The sequence below is a fragment of the Etheostoma spectabile genome, chromosome 21 (assembly GCF_008692095.1).
Source record: "Etheostoma spectabile isolate EspeVRDwgs_2016 chromosome 21, UIUC_Espe_1.0, whole genome shotgun sequence".
Lineage (NCBI taxonomy): Eukaryota > Metazoa > Chordata > Actinopteri > Perciformes > Percidae > Etheostoma > Etheostoma spectabile.
In genome coordinates this window covers 13,568,894-13,583,227 of record NC_045753.1, presented here as the reverse complement: position 1 = coordinate 13,583,227, position 14,334 = coordinate 13,568,894, and the positions used below count along the sequence as shown (strand labels likewise).

The 14,334-nt window shown below is 38.3% G+C and overlaps 1 long non-coding RNA gene across 1 annotated transcript; it reads right to left on the bottom strand.

Annotated features, from left to right (window-relative positions):
- Nucleotides 1-8,999: 8,999 nt before the first annotated feature.
- On the bottom strand, nucleotides 9,000-12,679 carry LOC116671704 (uncharacterized). Its single transcript, XR_004327335.1, has 3 exons — nucleotides 12,495-12,679; nucleotides 11,182-11,511; nucleotides 9,000-9,574 (listed from the first exon to the last, which is right to left on the bottom strand). It is a non-coding gene; the product is annotated as an uncharacterized LOC116671704 (long non-coding RNA).
- Nucleotides 12,680-14,334: the final 1,655 nt, after the last annotated feature.

Here is a 14,334-nt window from a genome sequence, read left to right as displayed (position 1 = left end):
CAGCTGGCAAGAAAGAAGACATTTAAAGTAGAATGGCCTGCTGTCAATTGCAGGGCCAATATTTGTTTTGGTTTACTGAAAAGTGAACGCCTCTTAACAGCCGAATAGTTTTAGGAGGAGAGAGCGTTGATTTGAAGTTATTTAGAAGTCTTCCTGAAAGAATTTGCTCTGAGCTTCATTTGTATCCGTTATCTTCTCACTGGTTATTGATTTTATCTGCCCAGGATCTAGCATTGTGTTCTTACTTTTAAGTGCGTATAGCTCTGTGTGTATGTGTAGATTAGTTATATATTCTCACTCGTTCTTATCACAGATGCTGTTTTTTTCTTCTATCAAAATCCTGGGCCAGATCAACTATTAAACTCATCGAACCATTACAAAAGGGCAGAGGAAGAATCAGGAATTCATAGCGGTTTTAACAAAAGATGTCCGTCTATTCATTTATCCATCTTCTAAACCACTCATCCTGTTCATGGCAAAATATTACATATCCAAGAGAAAAAAGTGCACTACAGTAATCCCTCGTTTATCGCGGGGGTTACGTTCCGAAAATGACCCGCGATAAGTGGAAATCCGCGAAATAGAAAACTTTTTTTTTTTTTACAATTAGCAACTATTACATGTATACAAATACAGTGAATCACGTGTAGGCCGTTTCACTGTCTTCAGACTGGGCCGCTGCTCCTGACGCGCTCTGCAGTGTTCTCTTCTTCTGACGTTTGTATCCAGGGTTATGTTTTTTTTCCTGCAGTCATTAATCCAGAGCTAATGCCGTCTCCATCCGTACCATGGTCTTGTTGCGAACAGTTACAACCCTTTTTGCATTCGTATTAAAATTGACTGCTGCTGTCGTCCTTATGTTTTTTTCCTCCTTCTTTATGTACGAACGGAGAGTTCATTGATTCGTAATGGCGAGCAACGGCTGCATAGCTTTTACCTTCCTTAGCATGTCCAGAAGTTTAACTTTATCTGAGATAGGTAGCATCTTCCGCCGTTTGGGCCATGCAGGTGCTTTTGTCGGTCCAGGCCGTTTCGTCGAAATTATGGGTTTAGGAGATGTTCGAAATTACAAGATAATTTGGCCAACTTAATGTAAATTTGCCAAGCTGTTTTATGTACGTACATAACTGCACGAGAGACAAAATGATAGCACAATTGTAGCATGTTTTGATACAAGAAGCGGAGTGATGTTTTAGCGAATCAGAATGCAGAGCACAATGCACCAAAAAAAAAAAAAAATGCATTAGAAAATACGCGGAAATAGCGAATCCGCGATAAGTGAACCGCGAAGTGGCGAGGGATCACTGTATATATTATATATAATCAGGCACAATCACAAACTAATGTTTTCTTCCAATCTAAGGGATTTACTCTTAAAATACTTCGAGCAATTTAGTATTTTAGCAGACAAGGAGATGGGCACTTATATTTGGAACTGTTTCTGTTTAAATGCCAAGAACTCTGCCCATGTCTGATGGGGCTAAACCTCAGAAGGAAGGGATCTATGGACTTACAATGTACGTCTATAAATTACTGAGTTTTTGGCTCACTTCCTACACTTTGAGAAGCAAGAATTCCTACAGATCCTGGTTGGTACGTGTATAAATATGAGTCCATTATTGGCCTATGCAAAAACAAAAACAAACAAAACAATTGCACCTTTAGCTGCTGTTATAAAATGTTGCTAGGGAGCTATGTCATGGCAGGTGTATTGCTCAGGACTCACTCGAGTGTGAAGTTTGGATGGTTGTTAAAGCTGCAAGCAGCAAGCAATTGGCCTGTTCTGAACAGGAATGTAGTAGTATAAAAGAGTTGATACTTTAATGGTTAGTTTTTTTTTTTACTAGTATCAAAGTTCAAATCTTTATCAAATGGCATCACAAGAGTTTTTAATTTGTATGGAACAATAGATATGTGAAACTGTTCTTGTAATTGCCGGAAAACTTTAAGTGTGTCACATCTGATTTAATGATCTATGATAGCTCCACTTATTTGGGGGTATCTTTTATTTTTAGCTTCACTTTTAAATAATGCCATTAAATTGCCTTACCATGAGGCTCACACAATAACAAGTAACAAATGATGCTCCTGAAGAAGCAATAACCTTAGTTGCAGTTCTATTAACTATTCCCCGACGATGTCATTCCTTCCCCAGGCTGAGATCGCCAGGGGAAATGGGACACTTCAGAAGACCACGCTGTGTAAAATATCTGGTAAGTTTCATGTCAAAGAGAAAGTATCTTGAAACACAAAATTAGACAAATGACTTAGATCATAAAACAACCATTAAATGTTAGACACATAAATATTGAGCATCAAATTGAAAAGAACCATCGAGCAATGTTTAGTGTGTTGTTTTGCTGAAAGCCTCTGAAGCTGAATTTAATCAGATTTCAACTCAACTGTAAGTGGAATTTGTCTTAAAAATTCCTGGACAAACACACACTTCTGATGTGAATCACTCTACTTGGCAATTTTAACCTGAAAGGGAGTTTGTTCAACCAACATGTTGGTGCAATCTAAATTGCTTTTTGATTTACACAGTATTAATAAGACAGGTTTGTTTTGATGCATCCTGTAGTCTTTCAAAAGGACTACATTCTGTAGCCAGGAGAGAGCTTGTTGACTTATCTCAGAAGACTTAGAAGAATTGGCTGAATGCAGTAAGGACCTGAATCTGTTGTGCTCAATGCGAATGGTTTATACTATATGTTTGTTTTTTTTGTATTCAACTTTGTCAAGAATTTATTTGATGTATGTTGTATAAGCATGTGCTGTACGGGGAATTCAGAAAGTAGCAGGGCAGTGTTATGCTTTTTTATGTTTTGGCTCTGTACTTTAGTACATTAGATAAACCCCATACCTCATAATTTGAATTATTAAATGTCAGAAAAAAGATATTTTGAAATACAGTCCAGGTGAAAAGGAATGAAAAATGATACCTTTTGTAGTGCTCACTGACTAAAAGACAGCATAGTTTTTCAGTGCTGCCAGTCACACTTTCTTAATGATACACAGTATATTTTCAAGAGCAAAGACTGAGACTGATGAAAAGAAAAGAGGTGATTTTTTTTCTTCTTTCTTAAAGGAGAAAATGTATACAGTGTATTGCACCGACCCAGGATACTCTTTGGGACTGCATGGTCCCTTTTTGTGCCGCAGGAAGATTGAGTGAAAGCACTTCTTGTCCTCTAGAATTAGCCTTGGGTGCCCTTTTATATCGCCTGTTCTAATGGCAGGGAATTATGCTGACAAAGTAAGTGCTGTAAAGGCCGTCAGCCAAAAGACTTGTTGAAGTTCTCATAAAGTGTCAGGAAAACAGAAGAGAGTGCATGGAATTCTCCTTTCCACATCCCTCAGGTGAGGAACAAAAGCTTGGTGTTAAAGTTGGTCTTGGCTGGGAAAATGCATTGAAAACAATCCGACTAATCCTGCGGAGAGCCATTGTGATGCTAATGATACACCGCGTGTATTTCTTCTGTCTGGTCCTACTGACCCTGACTCGCTCTGATCAGGCTTTAAGGAAGATGAGGATTACATTAGCTTTGTTTGTTTGCTGGGAGGCGAGAAAGCAAGTCAGAGACCTTGTTCTTGGAGAGACGCAGACAAGGGCATCGTCCAGAGCCTCCTGCCAAAACAGACAGAAAAGCAGCTACTCTCCCCTCCCTTTTAGAATATAGATTACCTGTCCACTTTGCTGGTGTATCCATCCTTAAGCAACACATTACGTTCAAGTCTACATTTTGTACATTGAGAGTATCTTACACAATGGTCTAGTCATGCTGTATTTTGTAATTCTTCCATGAACCTCGGTACAGCCGGCAGGGTTTCATTTCTGATCCGTCGTGCCTCAACCTGGTTTGGTGGTGGTAAACAATCGGCCGTGAATCTCCCTGTGCTCTGTTTTCACTAAGAACATTTACAGAACTTTTTGTTAATAGCATAATAATCTTTGCACGTAATTATTATTTTTGATACAGCAGGAAAGGCAACTTATTTAGAACGACCACTGGCACATTTGTTTACTATGTAACTGAGATATAATAATGTAAAGTAAAAAAGGATCGTGGTTTAATGTAACAGCCTATGACAGGTACATGGACAACCCATGCAGCTCATGATAACATATCATGTAATATGATATATTGTTATAGATTAAGCTACCCAGCTATATACAAAGTAATTGAAATTAGCTCCACCTTCAATATACAGTGTAAAAGTGATGTACACATTACTGCATCTCTACTTATAATCCTATAACATAATTATCTGAAATAGGCCATTTTGCAAATACTTTCACTTCTTCTAATGTTCTATTACTTTTACTTAAGTAAGATTTTCAATACAGGACTTGTATTTCTATTCTTTTGTATCATTACTTTTACTTTAAAGAAAGATCTGAATACTTCTTCCACCACTAGTTCCCAATAATCATTAGTGCTACCGGTTGCTTAAAGCTAAAGTGCGTATTGTTGGGCAATGGCTTGAATGTTAACACAGGTTCATTTATATATAAAAGTTCTGAACTACGGTTTTAACCAAGAGCCAAAGGTTATTTTGTATAACACAAGGTGAGCGCCTTCCATCCACAATCTCTCTGTATTACAGGCATTATTTGAAATGCATCAGAGCTCCCCATCCATCTAAGTTTTAAGATGTCTCCATAGAGATGATTGACGAAGGTAAAAGGCCGCTCTGGAGAGACGCCCCGGGTGAACAGATGAGATCACAAATCTCATCTCTTTCTGACGCGTTCTTTTTCTCTGTCACAGTCCCTCTCTCTCTCTCTCTCTCTCTCTCATGTACCTCTCTCTAGTCCTCTCTACAGCATACACAAACACCAGTGCTACATACACAAACAGTGCATATAAAAAAACATTTTTTCTTCTTTCATCTTTATGGTACGAAAGGGTATACAGAGAAAAATGTTCAAAAAAGTCTGAGTGAGTCTTCCATGTTCCTGGGAGGATGTGAATTGTAACTCTGTAGGATGAATTAGCAGTTCAGACATCTTTAAATGGGCGGGCAGGTGATACTTCAGAGTTGCCCAAGGGTTTTACTCTTCCTTAGTTGGAAGAACTATGAAAATATATAATCTGTGTTCTTTCCCTCGTTCGTAACTATGGAGTGATTTGGTATTGCTCAACTGTGATAACAGATGTTAATGTGGGCTTTCATTCGAAGGCACACCAGGAATCAGTTGGTTGGTTTAGTTGTTGTGTGTGCAATGTGGGGAGACATATTACGCATTAAGTGACAATGAAATTGCCACAAGCTGGACTCAATGCCATTTTCACCGTCAACTTCCACGATTTCACTGATTTACCATTTCTTAAACATTTCAGAATCTTGGCACCCAACCATGGCCAGAAGCTATGAAGAACCTTGATTTTACTGCACTATCATGTCCCTCTGTCATGTCATTTCATTAGTGTAATGACCCATCGATTTAGCATTTATGCAACAAATTGTATTGAAGCTGGCTGTGGTCCAAGTCAATCACAGGCCGGGCCGGCTGTGCATCTTGGCAAAAGAAGGGGATTAAAATGACTTGGAAGAGCAAGGAGAATTTTTGTTTCTCCACCCTGACAAACAAGGATGTCCTCCTGCTAGCAACCCACCAGGCTTGGTTTCCTCCATTCTTACCATGTCTCTCTCAGGGTTAAGAGAGAGGCAGGTGGGTGCGCTGTACACACATTTGGCACATTAGTCTTATGAGGTATGTGGTGGAGAGATGTGAATAGCTCAGCGTGGAAGCAACAGATGGACCTGGCAACATGAGTGAGGGCCGCAGCTCGTTCACAACAGGAGCAGCTTGAAATCCTGTGCAACCTCAATGTAGGTTTGTGCTTGTTAAAGTAGATTTGGTTCTCCTTCAGCATAATCCATGCTCCCTCACAAAAGGCTGTGGGCAACACTACAATAATTTGCACACAAAGACCACACCCCTTGCCGTCCCTCTCCCGACATTCACAGCTTGGTTTCATTCAGTATTCAGCAAATTAGCAAGCCTAAATGGTTTGCATGTAATGTGTGCATTTTTCTGTTTGCCCTTCAAAAAAAGACTGAGCATTTGACCTGCAGCAGTTTGAGAGAACGAGGTTGGGTTGGACAAATGTAACTAACAGATTACAGGTCATTTGAATCCTTTTTTCAAAAACAGTTGGTGTCTTATTTACATTACCTTTACTTATCCCAGTAACACTACATTTATTTTGATATTTCGGGAGTGTCCATTTGTTCGCTGAGGTTAGGTATTGATGACAATGGATTGAAGGATAGGTTGTCAGGCAGCAATTCTTGCAAGTTTTTTTTTTTTTGTAAATCTAAGCTTACATCTAGACACAACCTGGTGCTAAGCTAGCTTGCAATGCTCATTGAATAGCTCCAAAAACCATAGGCTGGCTGCTTGTTATTCTACAATATCTCATTTTCTTTCTCTGCAATCTGTCTGCGGAGGCTTTGGAGTTTTTTAAAGTCAATATAAGGGGTAAGGGGAAATCAATTTAAGGGGTGACTAATTACCGCTGCTGTAAAATAATTAGTAACGTATGCATTTGTGAATAAGTCATCTCATTTGTTCCCTTCCTGCGATGGTCATTACAAATACTATAGGTTAAAGAAGATTTTAGAGCATATGTTAAATACCAATTCCAACCCTAACATTTGACCTTTCCACCAACATGTTACCTGTCAAACAGTAGATATGAATAGCAAGTAACCACAGACATGCCTGTTTCAGTGCTGCTGCAACAAGGCTCCTCAAAGATTGCCATTTGTCCCCATTCAACCCACACACTGCTCCCACTTTAACATATTGGCATTTCTGAGGTGCTGGGCGGTAATTGTCAGCCACATGGCGGCTCCTCGTTTGTTTCACTGACATTTTGCCTTTGGTTGATTGTGTATTTAACAGGGAGAGGAAAGCAAAATTAATTGGAGAGAGGCCCTAATCTGTCTGCTTGAAATGTCACCCCTGTATTGTGATGCCTAAACTGACTCAGTGGCACACAAGAGGCAGCGGCAGGGAGGAGAGAAAGGCAGAGATGATAGAAATAATAAAACACAAAATTAAAAGCAAAAGAGGAAGATAGACGACTGATAAATCATTCTCAGAAATCAAAGGTGCTCAAAGACTCCAACTTTGTCACTAGGGGTTTGAACCTCAACATTACAATGATCGAAAGGGACCAAAAATGTATGTTGTGAACTTTTTAGCTGCGTCTCTGAGCTCTGATGAGAAAAGATCTATTGCAGGAGTCTTTAAAGCCACTGTGTCAAACATCAGAATGAAGAAGTTCTACTGGTCTGTAAGACTCCATGTCTAGAGCGGTGTTGAAGTTTGCATGTGAGACGTAACTGAGAAAGTACAAGATGATCAAAGCAGCATTATCCAGCACTCTGGAGTTCCTAGTCAGGCGCTAGGCACTGGGTCGTTTTTGAAATGTCACCGCTACCCCCCAGGGAGTCCCTGAAGAAAATAGATGGGCGAGACAGACCTAGGAAATAATTTTTTATATTCTCATATAGACTCACTTTCCTGCTTGCTTATCTATGAAGAGATTACTTGATAGTGTCTGCTTCTGCTGTCGACTGGAAAGGGCAAGCCATGCTGCCCTACAAAGTAAAAAATGTGAGATTTTCTGACTTTGTTTTACCATGTAAAAATAAATGTATTATTTTAGAGTTTGCAAGTGGTAGTGGTGTATCCCATATAGAAAAGCCACAGAAAGAAATTGTACTATGGCCTAACAATAAATACCAGGGCAAGCAGCGCAGGCCTTCTGATGTCACTTAATCCAAATTAAAATAAACGCACATATTCTTCTCAGTAATAACCAAACTACAGTAGGGAGTGTTTTTGTTGCACCTGAACAGTGCATCCTGCAGGAATTTAGATGCTGTGGAATTGTTGTGCTTCTGCGCCGGCAATGGCAATGACCATCATGTTTTTAGTTTGTCCGTTGGGTCATATATCTGTCCCATTCTCATGAACTTGATATCAAAGGAACGGCTTGATGGAATTTCTTCAAATATGGCACAAACACCCACTTGAACTCAAGGATGAATGGATTAGACTGTGGGGGGGACAAAGGTTAATGTGTCTGTGAACTCACTGAACACGTTTTGGGCCATAACTCAAGAATTGATGTGCTAATTATGACATTCCAAACAAGTCTAATAGTATAAAATTATGAAGTGATAACATTTTAAATCTAAAAGGGCAAAGGTTAACTTCCCTGCGTGACATCATGTTCTTCAAGAACACCTTTCTGATCATTATTCAACACCAAAACTCAGGAACAGAAGGTGAGACGGTCGGATACTGACTTCTTGACACTAATCTTGGGTTCCCACCTCAAAACTGTGGTGATCGTACACATCTTCTGTGCTGCCGACTTGAAGATGTGTGTAAAGCATCCACGATCCCTATTTGAAGCATTGTCTACTTTATGACTACAACTTTGTGTCCTCAAGTTTACTGCTTTTGCTGATATTGAGCTTCTAGTGATTGTCGTTGCACCAAAGCACTGTACTTCTCTGTAAAAATAGTCTCTTAGGGCGTTTTCACACCTGTAGTTTGTTTGCTTTTGTCCAAATCAGTTGGTGAGTAAGTAAACTTGGAGCAATTTGCCCTCGGTCTGTTTGGTTTGGTTTGGTTTCACACTGCTGGTGCTCATCTGTAGGGTGACCGAACGCCTTGTATGAATTGGGTCCTGATTTTCTTGCATTTGTCCCTCAGTATATCATTTTTGTATGATGAAAAAAATGACACACAAAAAAGGCAGCCATGTTATTGACTTGTGAAATCACTATGAAAGTAATTGAGTACATTCTTTTGTTAGCTGTTTACTGTGTTTGCACTGAGCAACTTTCCCAAATAACCTCAGGCGAGGGTGTTGACAGCAAAGGATGTCGTAACTACATCATGCTCGTCAAAAGTTTTTAATTAACTACAGGCCTCTATCTTTAGTTTCATTCAATGGAATACACTTTTGTCCTTGTTGTTAATGAAAGCTTTATTAGAAGTTTTCCATTAGTTCCGATGTGTCACAGTCGTCCCCCCCAACCCCACCATCTGGTCATCTTACTCATATTTTAAAATAGAATGTTGGGGTTACACTGTATAATATATATATGTATATACACATTTATTCACATATCAGCACTACCATCATAATATATATTATTAATATTATTGAAAACAATAAATATAAAGGTAAACATCTGCATTGAGTAAATACTGGAGCATTTTGATCAATCAGAAATCATCCCAAAAAAAACTTTTAACAAAGATATGCAGATCAAAGGGACATCCTTCCATCCATTCATTCATTCATTCATAATGATTGTCTTTCTAGTTTGTTTTGCATACAGGCAATGCTTTTGTTAAACTAATAACTTGTGGCTAGAGAATGAAGAGATCTTCTGCTGATGAAATTGAGCTAAAAGAACCGGATTTCATCTCAGAGGAGTAGAAACCCATTTGGCATGAATCTCCTGAAGTGTGCTGGGGCTTGCTGAGAATCAGCGCAGCCTGGAAAAAGCTCTTCCTGAAGTCCATGGCTGGGTTCTGTAATTAAAAAAGTAACACAATAATAACACAACTAATTGGAAATCAACATTAAGATTTTTTTTGTGGGGAGGATAAATTCAACTTTGGTGGAATTTTAATTTCAGTATATTTACGCAGATGGAAAGACATTTTTACCTTTTAATGTCAGGGCTATTTATTTGTGTCTGTCATCAGAACTAATGATTGTTGCCTAGCAGTTATAGAAGTATTTGGTAACAATTTATAAAAAAAAACAAAAACATAATTAATTAATGGTAAATTGTTAGTTATTTAAACTTTAGCTAAGATATTTTACTGTTAACAAACACTGTGATGAGGATTTATAAAGTTTGCTTATTGGGATGAGATGGGACAAGACTTCTCATCGTGGTAAAAATTGTCGTGCAATATCGGCAAAAGTGCAGATCAGCCGCCAGTCGATAAAGTCTGACCTGGTTGGTCTTATAATACATATGGATTTGAAGATGAGTCTGGCTTGGACCTGTAAATTAGCATAGAAGATCCCACGCCCATGAGCTGACTTTTGCAGAGTGGTAGCAGAGTTGCAATTGTACAAAGATAATTAGAGGGTATGGTCTCACTCTCTCTCTCTCTCTCTCTCTCTCTCGCTCGCTCTCTCTCTCTCTCTCTCTCTCTCTCTCTCTCTCTCTCTCTCTCTGTTCAGTGTGGCTCTGACTCACACAGATTGCTCTGTTTCGCTGTCTTTCTATTCTTTTTTATATGTCAAAAGCAGAAAGCAAAACCTTACTTTTAATGATAATAAACAAAAATGTTCTCCCCTTGTCTTAAAATGGTCTTAAATCAAGAGTAGCCTACTTCATTGCACACTGCTGCGATGAAACGCTTGGTTACGTTGTAACCTTGGTTCTCTGAGGAAAGACTTTTTTTCCAGTCATATTTCTTAATTGAAGTTTTCTTTAAAATAACGTTAAAATCTCGTATCGTTCTCGTGAACCCAATCTCGTCTCGTGAGCCGAGTGTCTCGTTGTACGCCTAAGTAATAGTTATATAGTTTCATTAGTTCAGTGTAATACAAAATAATGACTTTATAAAATCTGTACTTATATTATCTATATTTATAATGTTGCAACTAATACTTATAATTTAGTTAATGAATAATAAGTCGTTTATAAAGCATCAAGTAACATGTCTTTGGATCCATTATATCTTTTTAGTAATCTACAAAAAGTTGATATTTGTACACTGATAATAGCTGTCTAAATAACCTAAATAATGGTTATAGATGCTTAACAAATTATGTATTAACCATTCACAAGGTATTGCAGTAACAGTTGTTACTTTGTGATAGCCATTCAAGCAATGTGTATTGCCGGGTTACACATATGTCTTGAAGTAAAATCATATCGTGATCATTGAGAAATACTTAATTTAATATGTGAAATGTTGTGTGTGCAACAAACTATAAATTATAGCTTTAGTAATAGTTAGGGTTATTAATTTCCATGTCATTGTTCACAGTTAAGCAACTATTACATTTCAGTGAACTCATCATTCTAACATATCATTTGACCATTTATTGGTGATGGATAATATAAAGTGTTACCAAGCATTTTTCACAGCTTGTTTCGGAGATTGAGACTTACATACGAACATGCGGATGCACATTCCACACATGGCGACGACGCTGGAGATCTGAAGGGCCCTGCCGCACTCTGCGCTCATCAGACACTTCCTTGTCTGCAAGCAGCACTTGGGACAGCTTTTGCCCGAGCTTTTAGTCGTCGGCGTCGTCTTCTCCTCCTCCTGTTTCTTAGGCTGAGTTTGCACTGTGTCCTCCAACGCTCCGTCCCATATCTCACTTCCACCTCTTCCCATGATGCTTGGCTTTTTTTTTTAGCCTATCTTATTTTCGTTCTTTTTTTCGTTTCAAAGAGCAAGTGGAGTATAATGACTTGAGGATAGACAGGTCAGATCTGTGAAGAAATGGCATGCATGTAATTGTGTGTGTGTGTGTGTCACAGTTTAAGCATAGCTGAATTTTCACAGGGAATAATATGAACCACATTATGCGTCCACGCTCTCAGGCTTCACAATACAGGCTTTTTTTTACAGTAACCACATCATGTGTCCAAAATGTCATAATGCTGTGATTCTTTTTGTTTGGTTTGTTAAGACTTTGCAGCTCTGACTATATCAGTGAAGGCTATGAGTCAACATTTGTTCATTGCACTTGCTAGGCTTGTTGTTTTGACCATCTTTGGTTATAGGAATGCTTTAATTGGCACAGAGTACATTCCTGCTTTAAACACTTCCTTAAAACGTAGAGGACGTTGAATAATCAAAGATCTAATGTGAAATAAATTATATTAGACAGGCTACTGTTACCCTTTTGAATGTCTTTGATTAAGATATATCTTAACCATATGTATTGGTCCTTTTAAATAAGAACAGATCATATGATATGCAGAACTGTTCAGTTTCATTAAAAAAAAAAGAAGTCATCGCCCAAGTGTGAATCATTAACACTTCGGGCTAACTCCCTTTTATGAAAACTATATTGAGTGAAGTCACATTGATTTGACAGATTAACAATTCTTCCACACTGATGATCATTTCTCGTGCCAGGAGTTGAGACCCCCTGTTTTAACTGTCAGATACAATTGCTCCCCACAGCCATTATCAGATATTAAGTGATAACCCTGATGGTGAAATAACTGCTTATCTGTGCCATGTGGTGGCTCCACATTTATTACCACTGACAGTAAATTAGATTGCTGGCATCTGGAGAGTATACTGGCATTTTGAGTGCACCTTTCCATCTCATTCTGCTTTCAAAACTCCATTGGTTTTCAATCATAAGTAATGAAATTCCATCAGCCTCCTCGGCCATGAAAGCGACTAGAAAAGGAAATGGCATATGGCCATTAAGAGTAGTGAAAGCGAGTAACGATCTTACCTTTTGGCTTTTAGCGTCGCCTCTCTGTCCGTTTGAGTCTTTTCTTTTTGTAGTGTAGACTTTTTCTTAGGGGAGAGTAGTGAACACACGTCTTCACCCTTCCTGACGCTCGCATGCTGTTATGAACAACAGGGTGTAGGTCCTTTTGTCTCAGCCTCCGCTCACATGGACAGAGAGGGTGTGTCTTCAGGTTTAACAGGTTTGGTCTTTAAGTTGCAATAAGTAGTGCAAGTGTGAACAAAAGCTTCGCCCCACCAAATAAATTCCAGTCTCTCCCAAAATGATTGACAGATCAGGGACTCAAGCGCCAGACAGCAACTTAATTCATGTTATGGATGTTTTCTAACACTGTTCAAGGTTTGTTTACATCAGTAATGTTTTGTCAACACAGCAATAAAACTGTCTTAGACTTTTAGTTAGAATAATTTGAGAAACACTTTGAATAATTACATTTCATCTATAAATTAAAGTTTTCCAATTAGTTTGTAAATATGTGAATATTCCTCACATTTGTGTGGTCAAATGTATTTTGTAAATTATTTTGTATTTTGATAACTGTGAAATTTCAACATGTAACTTGCATAATTCCTTCAATTGATCCATTAATTCATCTCCACACACGGTAATATTCTCTTTCAATAGCTAACTAGATCTCCTCAGTTGCTTGACAAGTGTGCTTCTTCAGTGTTGCTGAGGAAACGCACTCAAGCTTTAATAAATAATTACACAGGATAATTAATTGATCAGACAGCACATTTCATTACATGATGAACAATGATGAATGGAGAAAAGCAATTTAGGAAAGCAATTAAAGCACAAACTGTTAGAAAAGAATTGCATTCCATTACGAAACGGAATTACTCACTGACCCATTCATCATCTGTTATTGTAGCAAAGTAAAATGCACAATAATTCATTAGTTTTCTCAAAACAATGTATTTGACTGGGTGAAGACGAAGATAGGGAAAACAGGTGTGTGTGTGTGTGTGTGCTTTCCATCCTGCTTTGACTGCCACAGTGGTGAGTGATATAGCAGAAAATGTAGAAGGTAAAACCTTTTTAGCAATGCTTGAAACCCCACAAGGTGAGAAACCTTTCATCTTGAATGATAAACAGAGCAAACCAAAAATGCATACATGTAATTTTGCTGAGGTTGCACGTCTCTGGAGCAACTAGAGGTTAAACGTCTCGCTCAGGGACACGTTGGTTGATGTACAGGACATCGCAGTGAGGATCTAACCCAGATCTCCCACACCAAAGGCATGTGTCACATCCACTGCGCCATCACCACTTTCCCAAGCAAGGGTCAAATGAAAATCAAGCTTCTCCGCTACTTTTAAAGTAACCTTAATTTAGCAATTTCTAATCTAATACCTAAAACTAAGAATTGCTGCTAGCACCCCCACATCATTGTGACATATAATACTTATTTCTATGCTAATCTATTTTGGGTTTTTACGGAGCCCCGGAGGTGACATGGAGGGGAGAATTTTTTTTTTTACTCGGGACGAACTCTAAACTTGATCTCAGTTTTGAAAGTCAAGATGTTTTTTTTTTTTTCTTCCTCCATTTCAAAGTCAAGATCTTGCAAATAAAACTTGAGCCCTCGCAAAACAAAGTCAAGATCATGCAAAAGTGTTACTCCTCAGTACATTTTATTAACAAAGTACAGTTTATTATATTTATATTTATATATATATTTTTATATATATATATATATATATTCCCCCCTCCATGTCACCTCTATCATCCAAGCATGGCAAACATTTTATAATTTGCACTTTACAATGTGTTACTGCCAAATAATTAAAATTTAAATTTGTGCCAGGACAGCACAAAC